This window comes from Megalobrama amblycephala, linkage group LG4, assembly GCF_018812025.1.
Source record: "Megalobrama amblycephala isolate DHTTF-2021 linkage group LG4, ASM1881202v1, whole genome shotgun sequence".
NCBI lineage: Eukaryota > Metazoa > Chordata > Actinopteri > Cypriniformes > Xenocyprididae > Megalobrama > Megalobrama amblycephala.
This window is the reverse complement of record NC_063047.1, coordinates 54,570,496-54,595,879: the sequence shown is the minus strand read 5'-3', so window position 1 is coordinate 54,595,879 and position 25,384 is coordinate 54,570,496. Positions and strand designations below refer to the sequence as shown.

The window sequence follows — 25,384 nt, the reverse complement described above, 5'->3', positions numbered from 1 at the left end:
ATATTTCTTGGTTGTTATACAATCATACAGTTCAATCATCAAGTCCAATAACACCTACATGATGACCGCCCATCCTAGGGCTGCATGACTAAACAAAATAAAACCGAAAATGCAATATGGCTTAGTGCAATTATCAAATAACAAAGACTGTGATTTCATTAAATAAAATATATGCGCTGTGCATTTCAAAGTGAAGTGTGGCACAGTTCTTCCACATGAGCAGCTTGTGATCCACTGTTGTCAATGTCTCAGAGCGGCTCACTTCACAGTAAATGCTGCTCCAAACAAGCCCTATCTCTGCATGTGCTGTGAGTTTGGGTCACTTTAACATACATCTGGGAACGCAAAATGAGACCAACCATCTTCCCATGCTTGTAATGAGAAATGCCTATCAACAAAAGAGAAGAGAAGAGAATTATGCTGCCCTAGTCCATCCTGTACTCCACCACCAGCTTGCTACAGATATTGATGGTCAAATGCATCCTTCTGCTCCAAGTGCAAACCTATCCAGATAAAATACAGCAGTGCTTAGCAGTGCAAGTTTTGTGCTCCTTATAGCTCTTTACTTCAGTCTTCCCAAATTGTGGCAGGGGATTCAAAGAGAAAAACAAACGAGACTTCTTTAATATCCGTTTTCACAGACAGAAATAAAATAAAATGGAAATCTTAAAACAGGTGCATTTCAGCAAACTGGTTCTCTTACATAATCATAACTTAACATTCTATAAGCTCCTTTCTTGCCATCCATGTGTGTTAACTGAAGTCTCAGTACTGAACATAACTTATGAAGGTATTATCTTTGAAGTCTTAGTGTAGCAGAAAACTCATCAGACCACACACACTTTTTTATCAGACCATGCACTCCATTATCAGGCAAACATTGATAAATCTCCTGCAGAGAAGTTGCTCCTCTGCCTTGTAAAGAAAAAAAGGCCTCACTTTGTCAAAGACTGACACCTCATTGCGTGTGAGTCACAGGGAGGATAATTAGAAACAGAAGTGAAAACAGTGCAAAGGCCAGAGCCATTGCAGCAGGAGAGAGCAGGACTGACACTGACAAAACCTAAAATCCACAGAATGATACAGCCTGTACACTGATCATTACTCTTGTCTTTTTCACAATACATTTTGTCTTGGCTTTGAGAGGAAGATTCTGACAGATCAACCGATAGCCAGCAAAATGGCAAAAAGTCTGGTGTCATTCGTTTTAGGTCTAGTGATGCTGAAAATTCAGCCAGATCAGATTATAAACATAGCCTTTTGTGATTCATTTAGACACAAAATATGACAATATCTGTCAACAACAGCATCAGCGTAAAGCAAATTTGAAATTTCTTGACCCTGTATAGCAGTGCTTTTCAACCTTTTTTGGGCCAATGCCCCCTTTTCCCCATTATCTAAGTCCCTTACTGTCCCAATCTGGCTTCCCTAAATATTAATGTTGATTATTATTCTGTTTATTATAATTAGGGAAATTATTAATTATTAATTGTAATTATACCAAACTAATACTTTCATTCGGCAAGGATCCATTAAATTGTGTAGTATTGTTGGTGATTTTCAATGCTTTTATAGCCTTTGGCAATGTTGAGGTGTCTTTAAAATTATATCTGACATACCCTGTTGCTCCAAAGTTTAAAGTGACTTGTTACAAAATTCTGTTTAGGATATGTCCACAGTGGAATATTTACAGAAGAATTTTCAGTTTGTTCTTCCTTTCCTGAAACTCTTGAAAAGCTTTTTTATTACTGTGATTTGTCTCTGTACTGCTTTGTAAATGTGCAAAATGGGCAACAAAATGTATGAACAGACAGTACAGTTTACTGTATTTTTGATCAAATAAATGCAGTCATGGTGAGCATAAGAGACGTCTTTCAAAAACATAAAAAAAAAAAAAGAAAACCTTACCGATCACAGAATTTTGATCTTTGGTGTATTATACATTTTTATGGTAACATTTTACAATAAGGTTCATTAGTTAAACATTAATTAATGTATTAACTAACATGAACTAACCAAGAGCAATACATTTGTTACTGTATTTACTAATCTTCGTTAACGTTAATTCAGTGACAACTCTCGGAAGATTGTTAGCATGGTAATGGATATGACAATGTTAATGTATTTGGTCTTAGCAGAATAGAACTTGCTACTGCCAATACATACGCCGATACGAGTAAGACATAGTGCTGCTGCACAAATGGCATATATCAATAACCCAGCAGATCTAAACAGGTGGAGCTGGGGAAGGTGGAGGTTTTAAGAGGAATTCTGAAGCACACTGCAAACTGCTATAGTGAATATAACCAGCCATTTAAATGTGCGAGCAACAAGCTCATTGGCTGATGTGACATGGACCAATCAGTTTGTGCCAGTAGTTAACGCTGTAATTATCATCAGCTTGCATTAAGGACCCATCTAGAGTTATCACTGAACTATGTATTTAATGAAAATACAGTTGTTCATTGTTTGTTCATGTTATTTCACAGTGCATTAACTAATGTTAACAAGATTTTAATAATGTATTAGTAAATGTTGAAATTAACATTAACAAGGATTAATAAATGCTGTAGAAGTGCTGTAAAGTGTTACCATTTTTACCATTCATTATATATATAAATATATATATATATATATATATATATATATATATATATATATATATATATATATATATATATATATATATATATATATATTATTGCTATTATTCATCTATATATCATTTAAAATAGCATGTCATTGAATGCCACATAGCATTTGATTTGACTGTATAGTGTTAACACTTTACAATAAGGTCTCTTATGTAATATATCACAGATATTTAATCAATTAGCTCAAATCATGGGTGAAATATATATATATATATATATTATATATATATTAAATCATAACGCATTATTATTAATTATGATTAATATGAATCTGAATCTTTTGCTCGATTGCTCCTGTCTGCCTCTGCTCGCTGTCTCGCTGCTGGTGGTTTGCGTCTCCGTATAGCTTTGTTTTCTCTTTTATCGAATCGGTAACACTTTATAATAACGTTCAGTTATAAGTCATTTATGAATTATTAGTTAATGATTAACAAATCATTTACAAAACATGAATAAACATTTATAAATGATTGATAAGTGATATACTAATATTTTATGAATGTTTTATAAATTCAGTTATAAGTCATTTATAAATTATTTGTTAATTATGAACAATTTACAAAACATGGCTATACGTTCATAAATGATTAATAAATGATATGTTAACATTTTATGAATGTTTTATTAGTTCAGTTATGAGACACTTATAAGTTATTAGTTAATGATGAACGAATCATTTACAAAACATTACAATATACGTTCACAAATGATTAACAAGTGTTATGCTAACAATTTACAAATGTGTTGTAAGTTATCTTAATTAAATAAATCAAACAGATCATTAGTAGATGGTTTATAAGTTATTAGTCAAGAAATTATTTATCACTTATAATAACTGAAGTATTTATGACAAAATTGTTTTAGTATCATCTCAATAAACAATTGTTAATCATGAACAAATGAAAAACAAACCATTAGTAAATGCTCAGTATATGATTTATTGATGAAGTTGTAAGCTGGTCTGTGTTCAAAAGCACAAACATGCATGTATGCTAAAGCACTATTTTTAAGAAGAGTAATTTACTTGTTTTGAAGTGGATAAACATTTATAAATGCCTTACAGTCAAGTGATTCCAGTGGATTATATTAAATCCTTTCACTCATCAGCACAGACTTGTGTTCTGTGTGGAGTGTGTGGGGACTAGTGATGAAGTCAACCTCTGATCCAGATTTACCTTCCACTGAAGCTCACATCAGGTGCGCAGAGTTAAACACTCCATGTGTGTCAGAGAAGACAGCTGTCTATACCCTCACCAGTCAGCACTTACACTGCAGTACACACTACAAAGTGTTCCACACCTGTTATAGATGATGTGTAAACGCATGAATAAATCATTTACAAAGCTTTCTGCATCCCCTATTCTAAAGTGTAAACTATTCTTCACTTGTAAATGTGTTACATATAATTTATAGACCTTTCTTACCTGTTACAAATTATTTGTATATGTATACAAGTCATTTATAACACTTTCTGCACACCCTATTCTAAAGTGTAAACTATTCATCACTTATAAATGTGTTACACATCATTTGCAGATGTTCCTGTTACATTATCATCTCACTCCATCACTTTACCCAAGCCTAAATTTTACATTATTTAAAAAAAAAATAAAAAAAAAATAAAAAATCAACACTCTGCCACCGTTTAACCAGCACTTAATCATTTAATTTTTATCTTGCTTTTCATGGAACAGCTCCTCACCATAACATGAAAACGCACCATAAACTGATAATAAACGTAGTCCATTATTTTGTGCATTATTTTCAAGTCTTCAGAAGTCGTAGCCTACGATGCCATCGTGTGAGGAAAAGATTCTTATAACGTAATATAACCATTATACATTAATAATCGTATCAATCCGTCATTTCATAACTTTCGAATTCAAATTGGCGCGTCTAACAAGACGACACAGGTTTGCGGCAGTAACGTCAAACCTCGCTCCTTATTGGCTGTCACATGTGATTTGCGACTACCATAGAGTGTTTGCGACATGCCGAATTTGAGTTGCTGTGTTGAGTTAGATCAGCGCGACGCTTAAAAGGATGGAAATGCAGATCAGAGGAATGTTTGCAGCGATTAAACACTTTAATTTCATTCTGTTACTCACACAAAATTATGATTTGCTGTCATTTCGCTGGTAATGTAGCACACGCGCCGTTTTGTCTGTTCTGTATACTGCTTTTTGTAATGTTTTAAATAAATTATTGTGATTACCGTACATTTATCTGCCTGTTACACTAACGTTACGTATATTGTCAAAATGGTTATGCTTAAGGTAATAGGGTGGAGTAGGGAGCTTAAAATTATACTTTTTATACAACAGTATATCAACTAAGATAACAGTCACTGTAAATATATCTGTATTGCGTTTTTATTTTTGTGAAGTGGCTAAAAAGTTGTCATGTTTAGGTATAAGGGGTGAGTTAGGGGCTCAAAGTAAAATATAGTAGGCTATATAGTAATAGTAAAATATATTTGCATAAAATATCATAATTTTTTATATAAAAATATATAATTTAAATACCGGGATTCGTATAGATTTGTATATCCTGTAACTGAAAGATATACTTTGCATATGGCAAATAAATGGTAAATTTACAAATTGCAGTTTGTACATAATTTATAAAGAAGGTCTGCAAATGATATGTAACACATTTATAAGTGATGAATAGTTTACACTTTAGAATAGGGTATGCAGAAAGTGTTATAAATGACTTGTTTACATATACAAATAATTTATAACAGGTAAGAAAGGTCTATAAATGATATGTAACACATTTACATTATTGTGTATACATTATTTATAAGTGAAGAATAGTTTACACTTTAGAATAGGGGATGCAGAAAGCTTTGTAAATGATTTATTCATGCGTTTACACATCATCTATAACAGGTGTTGAACACTTTGTAGTGTGTACTGCAGTGTAAGTGCTGACTGGTGAGGGTATAGACAACTGTCTTCTCTGACACACATGGAGTGTTTAACTCTGTGCACCTGATGTGAGCTTCAGTAGAAAGTTCAACCGGTTCAGAGGTTGAATCGTCACTATATCCCACACAGAACACAAGTCTGTGCTGATGAGTGAAAGGATTTAATATAATTGACTAGAATCACCTGACTGTAAGCCATTTATAAATGTTTATCCACCTCAAAACAAATAAATTACTCTTCTTAAAAATAGTGCTTTAGCATACCTGCATGTTTGTGCTTTTGAACACAGACCAGCTTACAACTTCATCAATAAATCATATACTGATCATTTACTAATGATAATTTACTAATAATCATTAACTAATCACTGATCATTAACTAATAAATTATAAATGACTTATAGCCAAATTAATAAAACATTCATAAAATGTTAGTATATCACTTATTAATCATATATGAATGTATATTCATGTTTTGTAAATGATTTGTTGAACATTATCTAATAATTAATAAATGACCTATAACGGAATTAATAAAACTTTCATAAAATATTAGCATATCACTTATCAATCATTTATAAACATATAATCATGTTTTGTAAATGATTAGTTCACCATTAACTAATAATTTACAAGTGACTTATAACTGAACGTTATTATAAAGTGTTACCATTGAATCTTACTTTTATTCATTGTTGCTTATATTATTATTATTGCCTACCACATTAATCTGACGTCGCTAGCTTGTAATCTTTGAATCTAAATCGCTGTTACAACGCGTTTGCATCTCACTAGCTTGTTAACTTGTCATCAGTCTCGCGCGCTCCTCTTTCAACGCGTTCATCAAACAGCTGTGGTAACTCGGATCGGATCAGTCTACAAACACGGTGAGTCATGTCATCCTCTCACAGAACTGTTTCCTGTTCCATCTGTCACATGTTCAGTATAGCTCTCTCTGTCAGCGACGAGGGATTTACATGTCATAAATGTAGGGAAATAGTCAGGCTGACAGAGAGAATCTCAGAATTAGAGACACGCATCCAAACTTTAATCGAGGATAGTAAGAATGCAGGGGCTTCAGATACTGTTTTGGATGCAACTAGCTTAGTGAACTCTGTACATTGTGCGGTTCCGGCTGTAGAGCCCGCGCAGCAGGGCACTTGGGTAACGGTGAGGCGGCCTAGCCGTGGAAAACACCACTCTTCCGTTCCAATAAGAACATCAAACAGGTTCTCCCCAATCAGTGACGCACCCACTGAGAATCCTGTTGAAAGTGCCCTAGTTATTGGCGATTCTATTACACGGAACGTGAAAATAGAGACACCAGCCACCATAGTCACATGTTTGCCGGGAGCCAGAGCACCTGACATCAAAGCAAATTTAAAAGTGCTGGCTAATGCTAATCGTAAATATTCTAAAATTATTATTCACGTCGGCACAAATGACGTTCGACTTCGCCAGTCGGCGATCACTAAAATTAACATTAAAGAGGTGTGTGAACTCGCAAATACAATGTCAGGAGAAGTAATTTGCTCTGGTCCCCTTCCTGTTCGTCGGAGTGATGAGATAGTTAGCAGATTATCATCACTCAATGGCTGGCTGTCTAAGTGGTGTCCGCAGAATAATATAGGTTTCATATACAATTGACCTGACCTGTTGAAAAGAGATGGTATTCATCCGTCCCGGGATGGTGCTGCTCTTCTCTCTAGTAATATGGCACATAGTCTTAGAGCTGAAACATGACAAACTGGGGCCCAGGACAGGAAGCAGACAGGCTGGCTAAACCGACCATCTGCTAGCTGCCTCACGTTACAGAAGTCAGATAAATCCCAACACATAGAAACACTCAGATATTATCATATAGAGACTGTGTCTGTACCCCGAATTAGTAAACAAAAAACTTCCAAACCCATTCAATGGTAAAAGTTTTATTGATGTTCAACAAATAAAAAATAGATATAATAATGATAAACAAATGATAAAGCTTGGATTGTTAAATATTAGATCACTTTTTTCAAAAGCACTTATTGTAAACGATATTATCACAGACAATAATCTAGATGTGCTGTGTTTGACAGAAACCTGGCTAAAACCGGACGATTACATTACTTTAAATGAGTCTAGTCCTCAAGGTTATGATTATCGACATAATCCTCGTCAGAAAGGCAAAGGGGGAGGTGTTGCTGTAATTTATAGTAATATTTACAGTATCAGCCAGAAGTCTTTCAAATATAATTCCTTCGAAGTGATGGTGCTGTACGTAACATTATGTAAGTTGACATTTGTGCTGGCTACTGTATACAGGCCACCAGGACACCATACAGACTTTATCAAAGAATTTGCTGATTTTCTATCAGAATTAGTACTAGCTGCAGATAAAGTCCTTGTTGTTGGTGATTTTAATATCCATGTAGATAATAAAAAAGACTCATTGGGATTGGCATTTACAGACATTCTAAACTCTATTGGTGTTAGACAACACGTGTCAGGACCCACTCATTGTCGTAATCATACTTTAGATCTAATATTGTCACATGGAATCGATATTGATGCCGTTGAAATTCTGCAGCAGAGTGACGACATCTCAGATCATTATCTAGTCTCGTGTATACTACATTTAGTCAAAGAGGCTAAACTGCCTCCCTGCCATAAATATGGTAGAACCATCACTTCTACCACTAAAGATCGCTTTATAAATAATCTTCCTAATCAGTTTCATCACCTTAGCATACCAGACAGCTTAGAAGACCTCGATGTTGCAACAGAAACCATTGCCTCTGTCTTTTCCAGCACATTAGACTCAGTTGCTCCTTTGCGTTTAAAAAAGATTAAGGAAATTAATCCAACGCCATGGTACAATGAGCACACTCGGGCCCTAAAAACAGAAGCTAGAAAAATGGAGCGCAGCTGGAAGAAAACAAAACTAGAAGTATTTCGCATTTCGTGGAGAGAGAAAATTATTAAGTACAGAAAGGCCTTAAAAACTGCTAGATCTGCCTATTTTTCAAAACTTTTAGAAGAAAATAAACACAACCCTAGGTATTTATTTGATACAGTGGCTAAATTAACAAGAAATAAAGCTTCAACTTCTGATGTTTCCAAAGAGCATAGCAGTAATGACTTTATGAACTTCTTTACTTGCAAGATTGATAATATTAGAGAGAAAATTATAACCATGTAACCGTCTACTACAGTATTGTGTCAGACAGTGCATTGTAGTGTCCCTGAAGAAAAATTCAATTCATTTTCTGCTTTAGGAGAGGAAGAATTGTCTAAACTTGTTCAAAATCAACAACATGTATGTTAGACCCTATACCGACTAAGCTATTGAAAGAGATGCTTCCGGAGGTCATAGATCCTCTTCTTAATATTGTTAATTCATCTTTATCACTATGATATGTACCAAAAACTTTTAAGCTGGCTGTTATTAAACCTCTTATTAAAAAACCACAACTTGATCCTAGAGAATTAGTCAATTACAGGCCGATTTCAAATCTCACTTTTCTATCAAAAATACTAGAAAAGGCAGTTTCATCACAACTATGTTCCTTTTTAGAAAGAAATAGTATCTGTGAGGATTTCCAGTCAGGATTTAGACCGTACCATAGTACTGAGACTGCTCTCGTTAGAGTTACTAATGATTTGCTCTTATCATCAGATCGTGGTTGTATCTCTCTATTAGTGTTACTGGATTAGTGCTGCATTTGACAATATTGATCACAATATTCTTCTAAATAGACTCGAAAACTATGTTGGCATTAGTGGAATTGCATTGGCATGGTTCAAATCATTCTTATCTGACCGTTATCAGTTTGTAGTAGTAAACGATGAGATGTCATATCAATCACAAGTTAAATATGGAGTACCGCAAGGCTCAGTACTAGGACCGTTGCTTTTCACTCTGTACATGCTTCCCTTGGGAGATATCATTAGGAAGCATGGCGTTAGTTTTCATTGTTACACTGATGATACTCAGCTCTATATTTCTTCACGCCCTGACGAAACTTACCAATTCGCTAAATTAACAGAATGTATAGCTGATATAAAAAACTGGATGACCAGAAATTTCCTACTACTAAATTCAGAAAAAACAGAGATTCTAATTTTTGGACCAAAAACTACTTCACGCAGTAACCTAGAATACTGTCTAACACTTGATGGCTGCTCTGTTAAGTCTTCGTCGTCAGTTAGGAACCTGGGTGTGCTCTTTGATACCAATCTTTCATTTGAAGGCCATGTTACTAGCATCTGCAAAACCGCATTCTTCCATCTTAAAAATATATCTAAACTACGACATATGCTCTCAATGAAAAATGCAGAACAGTTAGTTTATGCGTTCATGACCTCAAGGCTAGATTACTGTAACGCTCTACTGGGTGGTTGTTCCTCCCGCTTGATAAATAAACTAGAGCTCGTACAAAATGCAGCAGCTAGAGTTCTTACTAGAACTAGGAAGTATGACCATATTAGCCCAGTTCTGTCATCACTGCATTGGCTTCCTGTTAAACATCGTATAGATTTTAAAATCTTGCTAATTACTTACAAAGCACTAAATGGTTTAGCTCCCCAGTACCTGATCGAGCTCTTAATGCATTATAGTCCTTCACGTTTATTGCGATCTCAGAATTCAGGCCAGCTGATAATACCTAGAATATCAAAATCAACCGCAGGCGGTAGATCCTTCTCCTATTTGGCACCCAATCTCTGGAACAATCTTCCTAGCATTGTTCGGGATGCAGACACACTCTGCACTCTGTCAGTTTAAATCTAGACTAAAAACACATCTCTTTAACCTGGCATACACATAACACATTATCAATTTATATTTTCAAATCCGTTAAAGGATTATTAGGCTGCATAAATTAGGTCAGCCGGAACCGGGAACACTTCCTATAACACCAGATGTACTCGTTACATCAGAAAAAGAATGGCATCTACGCTAATATTAGTCTTTCTGTTTATCCCGAGGTTTACCGTAGTCAACCGGATCCGGGCCGTATCCAGCTGAGAACAAGGACCTGCGCCTTGACATGACCACAACGCAGCCCTGAAGTATCAGCAGAGATCGCGTCGACTAGATCATCCATTGTGAACACATCATCAACACGACAGCCAGTGCCACAGTTCCTCAACAAACCGACAATACCGGCGTGATGAATACAATCCTCAATTGGACACGACCACAACGCAGCCCTGAAGTATCAGCAGAGATCGAGTCGACTAGATCATCCACTGTGAAGGCCTCATTGACACGACAGCCAGTAGCACAGTTCCTCAACAAACCGTCCATACCGGCGTGATGAATACGATCCTCAACTGGATGGAACTGAAATAAATACTTTGAATGTTGCGATCCTATCAGATTTATGATAGCAACCTGATTCGTAACAAAGCACTGTTCGCCAGAGGAGAACTGGCCCCCCGACTAAGCCTGGTTTCTCCCAAGGGTTTTTTTTCTCCATTTTAACACCTATTTGCCACTTGTTTGCCACCTGATGTCACCTGTTGGAGTTTGGGTTCCTTGCCGCTGTTCCCTTTGGCTTGCTTAGTTGGGGACACTTGACATTTGACTTGACATTTGATATTCAACAGTATTCTTGACATTTATTCAACAGTGCTTTGATCTGCCTGCATTGACACTATTCTTGAAGAGCTGCTGTGCAGCAAAAATGATTGTAGCATATGCACATGTATCAGGATAATCAATAACCTTTGGAGTTTTCAGAACGCTTTTAACCTGATGAACTGTGTTCGTTAATCACTAAATCGGCTCCGAACAGTCTGCTAAAGATGAGCCCACTTGACACCTTTGTTGCCCTCCGAGGTAACACAGGAGGCCCAATTTCCTTGCTCTTAGGACATCAAAGGGGCCCCTCATGTGGACTACGGGCCAGATCCACATTCCAACGCCCACACACACAGGCACACACAAAAACACACACACAGACACATACAGAAACACACAAACATACATTTGTATGCATGATGTATGCATGATGCGTATGCATGTTTCCTAGTGTTGAAATGAGTGTATTTGTGCTAGTGTGCATTTTAATGTTAGAATTCTGTCTGTAAACCATAACTTCCTTTCTATGCCTTTCTGATCTGTCAAGTTTGATCTCTCCGTAAAGCTCCGGACTCTAGCTATTCATTGAGATATGTCACACAGCCGACAAATGCATTTTTCTATGTGTTTAATGATCCTGTGAAGAACGGACTCCATCTCGAAATCCGATCTGATAGTCATTAAGTATGCAAATTCAGCTAGGAGACCAAACAAAGGAACTTTGCCCGCCAAATAGTGCTGCGCATCTATTGGTCGCTACAATTCAGGAGGTGTGTTAGCTTGGGTTTCCATAAAAACAACGACACACACCTTCTCCCCTTCTCTCTTCTCCTTTGTCTCCCGATTGTCTCACGAGCACCTCATGCACGTCTCTCGTGGACGCCGCCGATGACCACGTGCTGCCATCGCGCTCATCTTCGGGACCACTTCTTTGGACTCTCTCTCTCTCTCTCTCTCTCTGGTTAAGTTACTTAAGTTTAAACCTCTTTTGAAAACCCCGCCGGAGAAACCCTCTCGGAAAGGACCAACCCAGCCAGGCGCATTGAAACTGCTACACACGGACGTGAACCAATGAGCAAGTATTAGAATTTACCTGAAATTTGTTTAAACTGATTTCTGTGCTGGCTCTCTCAAAAAGGTTTAACTGTGTAATTTGCCATTCTTTGATCATCTTTCTTTTCCTGTCTTTTCTTCATTTTCACTTTTGTGTATAAATATGTGTATACCTTCTGTATATATTTTAGACGTATAATCTCTGTAGTCGTAGCTGCATATATTAAACACTTAATTCATGCTAGATTGCTCTGTTTGTTCTTTCAACTGAAGACCAAGTCACTTTAACGTTTTTCGATCGTTTTATGCTTTGATGCTATAATAGGAATTTATTCTCATTGGCCAGAGAATAACTCCGTTCCTAATAGTCTATAACATTCTGAGGAGCTGCAGTTTCCTGGACAAACCAACAGTTTCTCTAAATAATTAGTAAAACAGAACTAAACATATATGTAATTGATTATAATTCGTTGTAATTAATTCACAATATATGTTTAATTCCCCGTTGGGTCGATATATGAATCATAATTTATTCATAAGGCTTTATGAATTATTATATTCATATTTCATCCATAAATTGATTAATAACCGCTACGTCGTTATATATTACATGATGTACCAGTTATCAATGTAAAGCTGCTTTGATACAATCTGCATTGTAAAAAGCGCTATATAAATAAAGGTGACTTGACTTATGATATAGATCGGCCCAAGAGGGAATTATGTACATATATTGTGAATTAATTACAATGGATTATAATCAATTACATATATGATTAGTTCTAGCTTAATAGTTGTCTAGAAGAACTATCCTAGTTTGTCCACCAAACTATGGGTTTCCTCAGACTATTATAAAAGAAATGTTATTCTCTGGCCACAAGAATGACTTCCTATTATAGCATTAGAGCGTAAAGCAATGTTGCAGAATCAAACTTAGAAGTGACTTGGTTTTCTGAATGAGCAGCAGAACAATCGAGCATGAATATAATGTGTTTAATATACATTGGCAATAAAAAGTATGTCAACCACTTGCAGAATCTGTGAAAATGTGAATAATTTTAATAAAATAAGAGGGATCATACAAAATGCATGTTATTTTTTAATTAGTACTGTCCTGAGTAAGATATTTTACATAAAAAATGTTTGCATTTAGTTCACAAGACAAAACAATAGCTGGATTTATTAAAATAACCACATTCATAAGTATGTGAACCATTTGTTCTCAATACTGTGTGTGGTTACCTGGATGATCCACGACTGTTTTTTTTTTTTTTTTTTGTGATGATTGTTCATGAGTCTCTTGTTTATCCTGAGCAGTTAAACTGTGCTCTGTTCTTCAGAAAAATCCTCCAGGTCTTGCAGATTCTTCAGTTTTCAAGCATTTTTTGCATATTTGAACTCTTTCCAGTAGTGACTGAATGATTTTGAGATCCGTCTTTTAACACTGAGGACAATTGAGGGACTCAAACTAAACTATTAAAAAAGCTTCAAACATTCACTGATGCTCCAGAAGGGGAAACTGTGCATTTAGAGTCGGGAGATGCAACAAGTTTTGCAACATTGCAACAAGTTTTGCAACATTTAGAGATGCAACAAGTTTTTCACACCTGGATTTGGGGATCCTCTGTCATTCCTCCTTGCAGATCCTCTCCAGTTCTATCAGGTTGGATGGTAAATGTTGGTGGACAGCCATTTTTAAGTCTCTCCAGAGATGCTCAATTGGGTTTAAGTCAGAGCTCTGGCTGGGCCATTTAAGAACAGTCACGAAGTTGTTGTGAAGCCACTTATTTAAGCTGTGTGCTTAGGGTCATTGTCTGGTTGGAAGGTAAACCTTCGGCCCAGTCTGAGGTCCTGAGCACTCTGGAGAAGGTTTTCATCCAGGATATCCCTGTACTTGGCCGCATTCATCTTTCCCTCGAATGCAACCAGTCGTCCTGTCCCTACATCTGAAAAACACCCCCACAGCATGATGCTGCCACCACCATGCTTCACTGTTGGGACTGTATTGGACAGGTGATGAGCAGTGCCTGGTTTTCTCCACACATACCGCTTAGAATTAAGGCCAAAAAGTTCTATCTTGGTCTCATCAGACCAGAGAATCTTATTTCTCACCATCTTGGAGTCCTTCAGGTGTTTTTTTAGCAAACTCCATGCAGACTTTCATGTGTCTTGCACTGAGGAGAGGCTTCCATCGGGCCACTCTGCCATAAAGCCCCGACTGGTGGAGGGCTGCAGTGATGGTTGACTTTCTACAACTTTCTCTCATCTCCGGACTGCATCTCTGGAGCTCAGCCACAGTGATCTTTGGGTTCTTCTTTACCTCTCTCACCAAGGCTCTTTTCCCCCGATAGCTCAGTTTGGCCGGACGGCCAGCTCTAGGAAGGGTTCTGGTCATCCCAAACATCTTCCATTTAAGGATTATGGAGGCCACTGTGCTCTTAGGAACCTTAAGTGCAGCAGAATTTTTTTTGTAACCTTGGCCAGATCTGTGCCTTGTCTCTGAGCTCTTTAAGCAGTTCCTTTGACCTCACGATTCTCATTTGCTCTGACATGCACTGTGAGCTGTAAGGTCTTATATAGACAGGTGTGTGGCTTTCCTAATCAAGTCCAATCAGTATAATCAAACACAGCTGGACCCAAATGAAGGTGTAGAACCATCTCAAGGATGATCAGAAGAAATTGACAGCACCTGAGTGAAATATATGAGTGTCACAGCAAAGGGTCTGAATACTTAGGACCATGTGATATTTCAGTTTTTCTTTTTTAATAAATCTGCAAAAATGTCAACAATTCTGTGTTTTTCTGTCAATATGGGGTGCTGTGTGTACATTAATGAGGGGAAAAAAATGAACTTAACAATTGTGAAAAAAATGACAATTTTAGAAAATGGCTGCAATATAACAGAGTGAAAAATTCCTCAAGATCTTGCAGATTCTTCAGTTTTCAAGCATTTTTTGCATATTTGAACCCTTTCCAGTAGTGACTGAATGATTTTGAGATCCGTCTTTTAACACTGAGGACAATTGAGGGACTCAAACTCAACTATTAAAAAAGCTTCAAACATTCACTGATGCTCCAGAAGGAAACACTGTGCATTTAGAGTCGGGAGATGCAACAAGTTTTGCAACATTGCAACAAGTTTTGCAACATTTAGAGATGCAACAAGTTTTTCACACCTGGATTTGGGATCCTCTGTCATTCCTCCTTGCAGATCCTCTCCAGTTCTGTCAGGTTGGATGGTAAATGTTGGTGGACAGCCATTTGTTGTGAAGCCATTGTTGAATAAGGCATAAAGAGAGCTTTACAAAGAAACCAAATTTGTCAGGTGGCAAAAACATGAAAGGGGAGATACAGTTTATACTCTAATTTTATCGTTTAGAATGAAACTAACACAACTACAGTCATAGCTAAGCTTATACACTAGGGATACATGTAACTTGAAATACAACGACGGGTACACTTTGGCACAGTCACATTTTGAGGGTAAAGGTACATACATTCTTCCTGCGTGTTTGTGTGTGTGTGTACGTGTATTGGAGTTTATCGTTGTCTGGAATGCAGCCACATGGCTTGCAGTAATTTGATCCAAGTTGACTACGATCCTTTGAAGTCACCAGGAAGGGATTCAGGAATCTATCGATGTAACCATAAATTGCGTCCAGTGAGCTGTTAATGTCAGCCAGGCCGGAGCCAATGTGAGATTTACAAACAAAAGTTCAAGGAGTTAAAAATGAAACAGTTTATAGTTGGCCTGCTAATTTTTGATCCTGTGCAGACCTTACATTTATTAACATTAATGCATTAACTAACAATGAGCAATATACTTTTTACAGCATTTATTATCCTTTGTTAATGTTAGTTAATAAAAATGTTCATGTTAGTTCACAGTGCATTAACTAATGTTAACAAGATACAACTTTTGATTTTAATGTTTTAAAGTGCTAACGCAGAAACTATGTAGAAACTAACATAAACTAAGATTAATAAACGCTTTAGAAGTATTGTTCATTGTTAGTTCATGTTAGCTAATGTAGTTAACTAATGTTAAAAAAATGAAATCGTATTGTTACTGAAAAATCATCATTAGTTTCCCAAGAAGAAGAAGAAAAAAATAATCCATGTGAATAGAAATTATGAGTGTTAAATAAACTGTTTAGAATTTGGCTTTGAAACTTTAATTACATAGATTATCAGAACCTGCAGCCAATCAGCAAACAAGAAGCATTCAATTTAATTTTTTCCATGGAAAACATGAAAAAAAAAAGCGTGTTGTATTATGTCTGAACGCAAGACACTAAGTTGTTTTCACTGGAAGTTTGGCATCTGCACCTCAGAAAGCTGACAGAAACACTGAAGTAAATAGTCGTTGCTATATGGAAATGATACATCAATTCTGGTCACATTGGTCAGCAAGGTGTTAGAAGGTAGCAAAAACACTTTATTTTGCAAGCAATTTACAAGTTTCATCTTGTAATCTTTGGCAAAATCTTTGGCATATACAGTACAGTCCAAAAGTTTGGAACCACTAAGATTTTTAATGTTTTTAAAAGAAGTTTCGTCTGCTCACCAAGGCTACATTTATTTAATTAAAAATACAGTAAAAACAGTAATATTGTGAAATATTATTACAATTTAAAATAACTGTTTTCTATTTGAATATATTTCACAAAGTAATTTATTCCTGTGATGGCAAAGCTGAATTTTCAGCATCATTACTCCAGTCTTCAGTGTCACATGATCCTTCAGAAATCATTCTAATATGCTGATTTGCTGCTCAATAAACATTTATGATTATTTTCAATGTTGAAAACAGTTGTGTACTTTTTTTTTTCAGGATTCCTTGATGAATAGAAAGTTCAAAAGAACAGCATTTATCTGAAATACAAAGCTTCTGTAGCATTATACACTACCGTTCAAAAGTTTGGGGTCAGTAAGAATTTTTATTTTTATTTTTTTGAAAAGAAATTAAAGAAATGAATACTTTTATTCAGCAAGGATGCATTAAATCAATCAAAAGTGGCAGTAAAGACATTTATAATGTTACAAAAGATTAGATTTCAGATAAACACTGTTCTTTTGAACTGTTCTTTTTTGAATTCATCAAATAATCCTGAAAAAAAATATTGTACACAAATATTTTGTACAATTGTACACATTAAATGTTTCTTGAGCAGCAGATCAGCATATTAGAATGATTTCTGAAGGATCATGTGACACTGAAGACTGGAGTAACGATGCTGAAAATTCAGCTTTGCATCACAGGAATAAATTACTTTGTCAAATATATTTAAATAGTACACAGTTATTTTAAATTGTAATAATATTTCACAATATTACAGTTTTTTACTGTATTTTTAATTAAATAAATGTAGCCTTGGTGAGCAGACGAAACTTCTTTTAAAAACATTAAAAATCTTAGTGGTTCCAAACTTTTGGACTGTACTGTATGTCCCTTAAACAAGCACCCCCCAAGAACACCTCAAAGGGCACCCTTCTGGGATTACTTCACAAGGTCTTTATAGCAAGTAGCGTTCCAAGATCTTTTCCTTGATCAACAATATAAATATCTTAATTTATATTTTATTTGTTCATCAAGTTTTTTTTTTACAATCATGCCAGAGGGCTATAGATTCACAAGTCAAGTCACCTTTATTTATATAGCGCTTTACAATGCAGATTGTGTCAAAACAGCTTTACAGTGATAGAGGGAACATAATTTTGGCTGTAAAGCAGCTCTGGAAGAAAATAATGTCATTGTCCATGTCCAGTTTAAGTAAGTTCAGTATTGATTCACTCCATTGTAAAAATCATTAGTTATTAATTTAGTTAATTTATCTATACAACAGCTCTGGAGAAAACTGTGATGTCATCGTCCAGCTCAGTTCATTTCACATACAATGGTGTCAATGCAGGCAGATCAAAAACATTGTTGAATAATCAAGTGTCCCCTACTAAGCAAGGCAGAGGCGACAGCGGCAAGGAACCCACTACACTTCTATGTCCTGCAACATTGGAATGACAACATTATAACAAAAATATTTTATCAGGATCACGATTTATGATGAAATCTCAGTAGCAAAATGGCAACAGAATTGGGAAGTCCAACTTTCAAACAATCCATTGAAATAAATCAACTGACAGTCTAAATTAGCAATTCATCATCATTTACAAGTCTTCAAATGTCAATGTTTTTAACAAGATCATTACAGTATCTACACATGACACGCAAGAAAAAAAATAATTAAATCGTGTGTACGATTTACCATTTCGTTCTTTTGATTTATAAATTGTGCGCACGATTTATAAATCGAGCAAACAAATTAGTAAATCGTCCACCCGATTTAGCAAATCGAGGGATTTAGCTTACTATTTTTTCCTGCATGTCATGTGCAGGGCTCCGTATGTATCAGTCAGTATAACACAGATCAGTGTAACACTGCTGAACTAAACTTCTACAATTTAGTTAGCCTTGCTCTATCAGAGCAGTCTTTAGCCATTTTCAAAAAACTGCTGAAGACCTATCTTTTTCGTCAACACTTGACCCAGTAATATTAGCACTTTTTTTTAAATTTCTCTCCATCTATTAAAAAAAATAAATAAAAAAATCCTTGCTATGTGCACTTTGCTGAAATAACTGGGAGTTGACATGGCACCTGCATACTGTTGCACTCATGTTGATTGCTTCTACTGTTCTCATTTGTAAGTAGATTTGGAGAAAAGCATCAGCTAATGACAATGTAAATGTAATGCAAATGCAACACAGGTCCAAATTATGTAACGAAGTTGCTTATTTGAATATGATAGTTAATATTTCTTAATAATTTGATTATATTTTTAATATTATAAAAGTTTTAAATATTTCAAAATCTTGAAAAGCTTTCTTCCAGATTTAAATTTGTTTACCCCAGATTTTCAGTGTATTTTCAGTCTTCTGGACCCCCAGCTGCTGGGAGAACATTCAACAACTAATGCATAAATCAATCAAATGTTTCCAACACAACATAAAAATGATATGTAGACTCTGAATGGAACACTGTGATACCCTCTTTTCTCTCTCATGGGACCTCTTCAAAAACAGATACTGTGCAGCAGATACATTTGGGGTGGTTTGGAAAGGCCAGTATCTAATCTGTCAGACCTAAGAGAAGTCATTGACGGTCCTCCAGGGAGTGGTTGACTTTGGATTTGTGGGAAGTTGGTTAGACTTCTTTTCAAATATCCTTATGCATGATATTCATGACCAGAAAACAGAACATGAAAGCGCAGGACAGGAAAAAGTATTTCTGATCATGTACTACAATAGTTACTTTAATATTTACACAGTGTTCCAAATTTTTGACATATCAGTAGGATTTTAGTACAATAAACATTCAGATTTTAGTTTTTCAAATAAAGTGTTTTTATTCTCATATCTTTTTAGATAACTGGTATCAATCTCAGAAAGGTGTAAGTTCTTTGCCAGGTTTTCTTAGGTAAATGGAAAATCTACTTAAAGAGGTTGTTCCACATTATTAATCAAGTCACAGTTCTCATGAAGAAAGATCTTTCTGAAGATGAAAAAAAAAACGAAAAGTTGTAATGTATTTGCAAATGTGCAAAAGGCATAAAACAACTAATATTTTGCAAAAACTGAATAGAGATCGTTGAATTAAAAGACAGTGATTTTGATTTATGAAGCAAAAAACAAAACAAAACATTTATAAGTGAAAAACCTGGATAATACATAAAATTACAACAAATATCTTAACACATTATTTAAAAACAAATCACCATTATATCATATGTTTCATTTATTTACTCCATGATGTCAACATGGTTACAACAAGAGAAGCCAGTGTTTCAAAATAATGAAATAGTCTCTATATCAGGTAACCAGTTAACAGTGAAATTTGCACACTGCAATGCCCCATTTTGTGTGTCTGTTCTGGGTGATAGGTGATAATAGGTTCGACTTATATATTTTACATGGGCCATAGAACATCACTCCAGCACTGTGACTTTAAAATGCTAAAAGTGCTCTCTACTATACCCCCTGTCATGTAGACATCCTCTAGAATGATTTCTGAAGGATCATGTGACACTGAAGACTGCAGTAATGATGCTGAAAATTCAGCTTTGCCATCACAGGAATAAATTACTTTTTATAATACATTCAAATAGAAAACAGTTATTTTGAATTGTTATAATATTTCACAATATTTCTGATTTTATTACATTTTTAATGAAATAAATGCAGCCTTGGTTGTGCAGACGAAACTTCTTTTAAAAACATTAAAAATCTTACCGATCCCAAACTTGAACTTGAATGGTAGTGTATATATATATAGCCAAGGCAATTTATTTATTTGTATAGCACATTTCATACACAATGGTAATTCAAAGTGCTTTACATAAAGAAGAAGAATAAAAATAGAACATAAGGAATAGAAATAACAGTAAAAACAGATAATTTTGCTATCTGGATGGATGAGCTAGGAAGTCTTAGGGAGGTTTTGTTGTTGTTGTTGTTGTTGTTGTTGTCCGTCAGAGTGGATCTAAACGGATCTATCCATCAGAGCAGATCTGAATGGATCTTCCTCACACGACAGGACTGCTACCTGTTAAGGCACTTCAAACTGATAAACAAAGTTTCAATCTCCCCTTTTGCCAAGACACCTCAAACTGCACCACACAGCCCTAATCCCCCTTACGGAGATATCTTATCTATGCAACACAGTTCAAATTTCCCCTTTGGAAAGTGTCCTGACTGTAATCTAGAGATATCTTAACCATGCACTACAGCTCAAATTTCCCCATGGTTTGTCCCCTTATCCAAATTTACCAAATTTTAACCTAATCACAAATGCTTTCTTCCTAATCCTCCAAGCTCTTTCAACCAGACAGCAATATTTAAAATGCATTAAAAGTCAGAATAACAAGATGATACATAAAAGATATAAAATACATTAAAAATGAAATAAAAACAGGAAAAGGAATTAAAAGAATAAAAGGATAATATGTATAAAATAAAATGCAAACAGTTCGGACATAGCACAGTGCTCAATCAGCAAATGCATAGGTAAAAAGATGTGCTTTGAGTCTGGATTTGAATGTGGCTACTGTTGGAGCACACCTGATCTCTTCCGGAAGCTGGTTCCAGCTGCGGCTGGCGTAACAGCTAAAAGCAGACTCTCCTTGCTTTGAGTGAACCCTTGGTATTTCTAAATGACTTGATCCTGATGATCTGAGTGATCTGTTAGGTTTATATTCTATGAGCATATCTGCAATGTATATATATATATATATATATAGAGAGAGAGAGAGGCACAAAGGCGAGGTGCATGATTAATCTTTAAAAGATTGCATTCTCGATTTCATCACTCACATTATCTAATTCTTAAATGACAATGATTCGCTCATGGGGGCTATATTAAACCTTTGACAAAAATAAAATCACGAAATTCAAAATTGTGTTTGCGCTGCCGTTTGATCTAAAGAGAGTTGTCATGTTTAGATATAAACAGCTTCACACCAATCTTGTCAAACACACAGTATAATTTCTGTTACAAATATTCCAATTATTTCAGAAGTATACAAAAGTGTATTATTCAGATATAAATGCTGACGTATACTTTACCGCTCAAAATATAATGAATAACTTTTTGAAAGAGCTTCAAATAACGACTGTATTTATAAGTTCATAGTTTGTTCATTTTACTTAGTGCATTAACTAATGTTAACAAATACAACTCTTGAGAATGTTACAAAAAATAATAGATGTTACCTTTGTCAAGGTCCAGCTGGTGCAATTATTTTATTTTATAAAATGGAGTCTTATAAAATAAAATAATTGATTAAAATAATAGATGAGGTCATTTGACCCATCTCATACTATACCTCATACATCTAAGCAATAGCTATTATTGGAGGATAAAGAAAAGAGGACAGAATATGACATGGTTAATATGTACATCATTGTAATGTTCAATCATTGTTTAACACTTATGGCACTTTTTTTCCAAGACTTCATTTGTCTTTTTTTTTTTTTAAATATCGCAATAAATATTGTATCGTGGACTTTATACCGAGGTATTTTCGTACCGTGAGATTTTGATATCGTTACATCCCTAGTATGCAAGCTTTTAAAAGATTTATTTTTCATTTAGTCTAAAAGGTTCAACAAACTGATTTGAAAAAAAAAAAAAAAAAAAATTTGACTATACTATTTCAAATGTCAGCCTTTACAGGGTTAAATTTAATTTCATTTACCATCTTTCTGTGGGCGGTAATAACACCAGGCAAATAGTGTTGAGTTTCGTGAATAAGAAGCAATCTAATAAGCCTAATTTACACAGAAAATAGGCGTGTGTTTTGAAATTACAAAAATTTAATTTAAATATGCACAAGGCGGGGCTATACCAGCACATAGCAACTGGTTTAAACTGGACTGCAGGTGGTCACTGAATAAGAGGCAGAGATTTATGTGCTTAAATACAGCTTGAAAAATGGCTTCTAAGTGAATTTGCCCCTTTTACAAATTTCAACAACAGATTGGGCCAACAGACACATAGGTGAGCTAAAACCAGAAACGGCTCTGAACATCCCCCACACTTCCATACTATCTGGGGCATGGAGAGAAGAGATGGAAAAAGAGATTATACAGGATATGCTACCTTTCTGTATGGATATGCATAAAACATGAAATAAAAGATTGTGTGAAATGAGAAGTGTAGGTCTGAAATCCCTGGTGAAGATCACACAGAGAGTATATGAAATAGGCAGGTGGGAATAGTGAAAAACAATAGATTTCTAGGAATTACTGAGAAAGAAATGCACTCAACACAAGAGCAATCATATAATCTCAAGCACACTGATTTGAATCTTCTTTTGAACTTTACTGAAGATATTCAAGTGATGATGCGAGTACCCTTGACAGGTACATATCAGCAACAATCTCAGCATGAGTTAAAGTCACCATAAAAAAAAACTGTCCTCATTTTATGCCCATGTTGTGCGTTTCAGCAAAACAGGAATTTCAACATGTTAAAAAAAAATTGTACGTCAGGATTTTATGAATCTGGAATAGATCGTATTGTGAAAAGTGGTTGTTACAAAGTTGGGAGGGGAAGGGTTGAAGTAAAAGGGATGTGTGAAGTCAGCCAAAAAGGAGGGTTGTTTCAGAGGTAGAGCAGGTAATTACATTTTGAATAAACACATTTTTTTTTTTTTTTTTTTATAATATGTATCAATAAATTTTTCACAAAAAGGCAACTCTTAATTTCATGCTGACATCCCATGGATGCTTCTCATCCCTTTTTAAGGAATAAAATCTGTGTTCAAACACATGATTAGGGCAGGGTGATAAATTACAATAAGAACATGCAATTAAAAAAGTAAACAATTTTCATGTTGGTTTTACGAGTGTCCCTATTCTTTTGCAGGCACTGCCAGCCTGAGCCTCTTGGGTGCTTTTCATAAAAATAGTACAGCACAAGCACAGTCTTGCTCAAACTTACCATGTGGTGTCTTTGCACAACAGAGGATTTTAAAGTCTTGTGTAATTTTCATGAGCATTTCTTAACACTAAAATAGAGTTGCCTAACAGAATAATATCAACTAACAACTTTGCTTTTACCAATCAATAACCTTTTAAAAATAACAATATCCTCTTGTTTCTCAAACTACATGCTTTCTTAACATAGTTGTCCTTGAGTGAAAAGTAGTCATTACTAAGTAGTCCTTATTAAGGCACAACAAGAATCAACACGGAATGGTAAAGCAGCCGGTGGCCCAAAAGGCCATAAGAATCATTAGTGTCGTGGAGCATTATCACAACATCTTGGACTGATCTGCTGCTGCCAGTGTGAGCCGACATTATATAGAGGAAGGGACTTTCACCATTTAGACCAAGGGATAAGCTGCCTATATCCTGTTTACTTGTTTATGGTTTAGCAGACAGTCAAAATCAGAGACAAAATGTCACATGTAAACAAGATTATTAATATTGTAAAAATGTAAATGTAACTTAAAAGTATAATGTATAAATGATAAAGAGAAAAAACAGCCAGCTAGTTAACTGTAAGAAACCAAAAAATATATATTTTTTTATATTTGATATATTTTTACTAGTGGGTGCAGGACACTATAGTTCATTTATGTAAGTGAGGATAGCAAAATAAAGTAAACTGTGACATATTTTACCCAAAAATTCTTCATACAGTGGACTACCAGTAAAATTGATAAAAAATTTGGAACCAAAAATTATTCAGACACTTTGACCTGACCATGTTTTGCTTAAGTGTTATCTGACATAATTAAGATTTTTTTTTTCTGACACAGTTTCACTCTGAGATTGTGTCATATTTTATTACCATTTTTTTTAAACTATAGTGATATGTAAGGGATAATGTACATCCAGCCGGTTGTTATCTCAGAATAAACCCCAACAGGGTGATCAGAGTGATCTTGTATCAGCCTGAAGGGGTTTATTCTGAGATGACAACCAGATGGATGTACATTATCCCACTTATTACACGGCTACTTGCCACATAAGTAAATAATTAGACACAAAATGAGACGTGAAAAACGCTGGAGACAGGTAAGTAATCGTTGGAGGAGTCCTAGAGGTAAGCATAACAGGTAGGTATGCGTTAACGAGACCAGACAGTGACTGTGTGTGCTGCTGTGTCTTTTGTAGTGCCTGTGATGATGGTGCTGATGCATGACAGGTGTGGATGATTAGTACTCTGGTGAGGGAGTGCGCTGTGATTGGGTGACTGTGGAGCCTGGTGTGTCTGTGACATTACAGACATCAGGCGCATCCTGATGTCCCAGGTCGACAGCCAAACCTTCTGTCCCGGCTGGTAGTTGGGTGCTTTGGAATGTCGAAGGTCCGCTGTCATCTTGCACCTGCGTAGGGCTTGTTGGAGTTGGAGATGATCTAAGTCCCAGACCTTCTCGCTCTCCCGGAACCAGTAATCCACTGCAGGGACATCAGACGGTTCCCCGGTCCAGAGGAACAGTGGGGGTTGATAGCCGAGCACGCACTGGAAGGGAGTAAGTCCAGTGGCAGGCTGTCGGAGGGAGTTCTGGGCGTACTCAGCCCAACCAAGAAACTGGTTCCAGGAGTCCTGGTGGCTGTGACAGAAGGTACGTAGGAAACGGCCGATCTCCTGTATCTTCCTCTCCGTCTGCCCGTTC

The 25,384-nt window shown here is 35.7% G+C and overlaps 1 protein-coding gene across 3 annotated transcripts in view; it reads right to left on the bottom strand.

Moving 5' to 3' along the window:
* The window catches only part of zswim7 (zinc finger, SWIM-type containing 7), a 183,532-nt gene that overhangs the window by 86,900 nt on the left and 71,248 nt on the right, over positions 1–25,384 (bottom strand). The gene's annotated exons all lie outside the window — the stretch shown is intronic.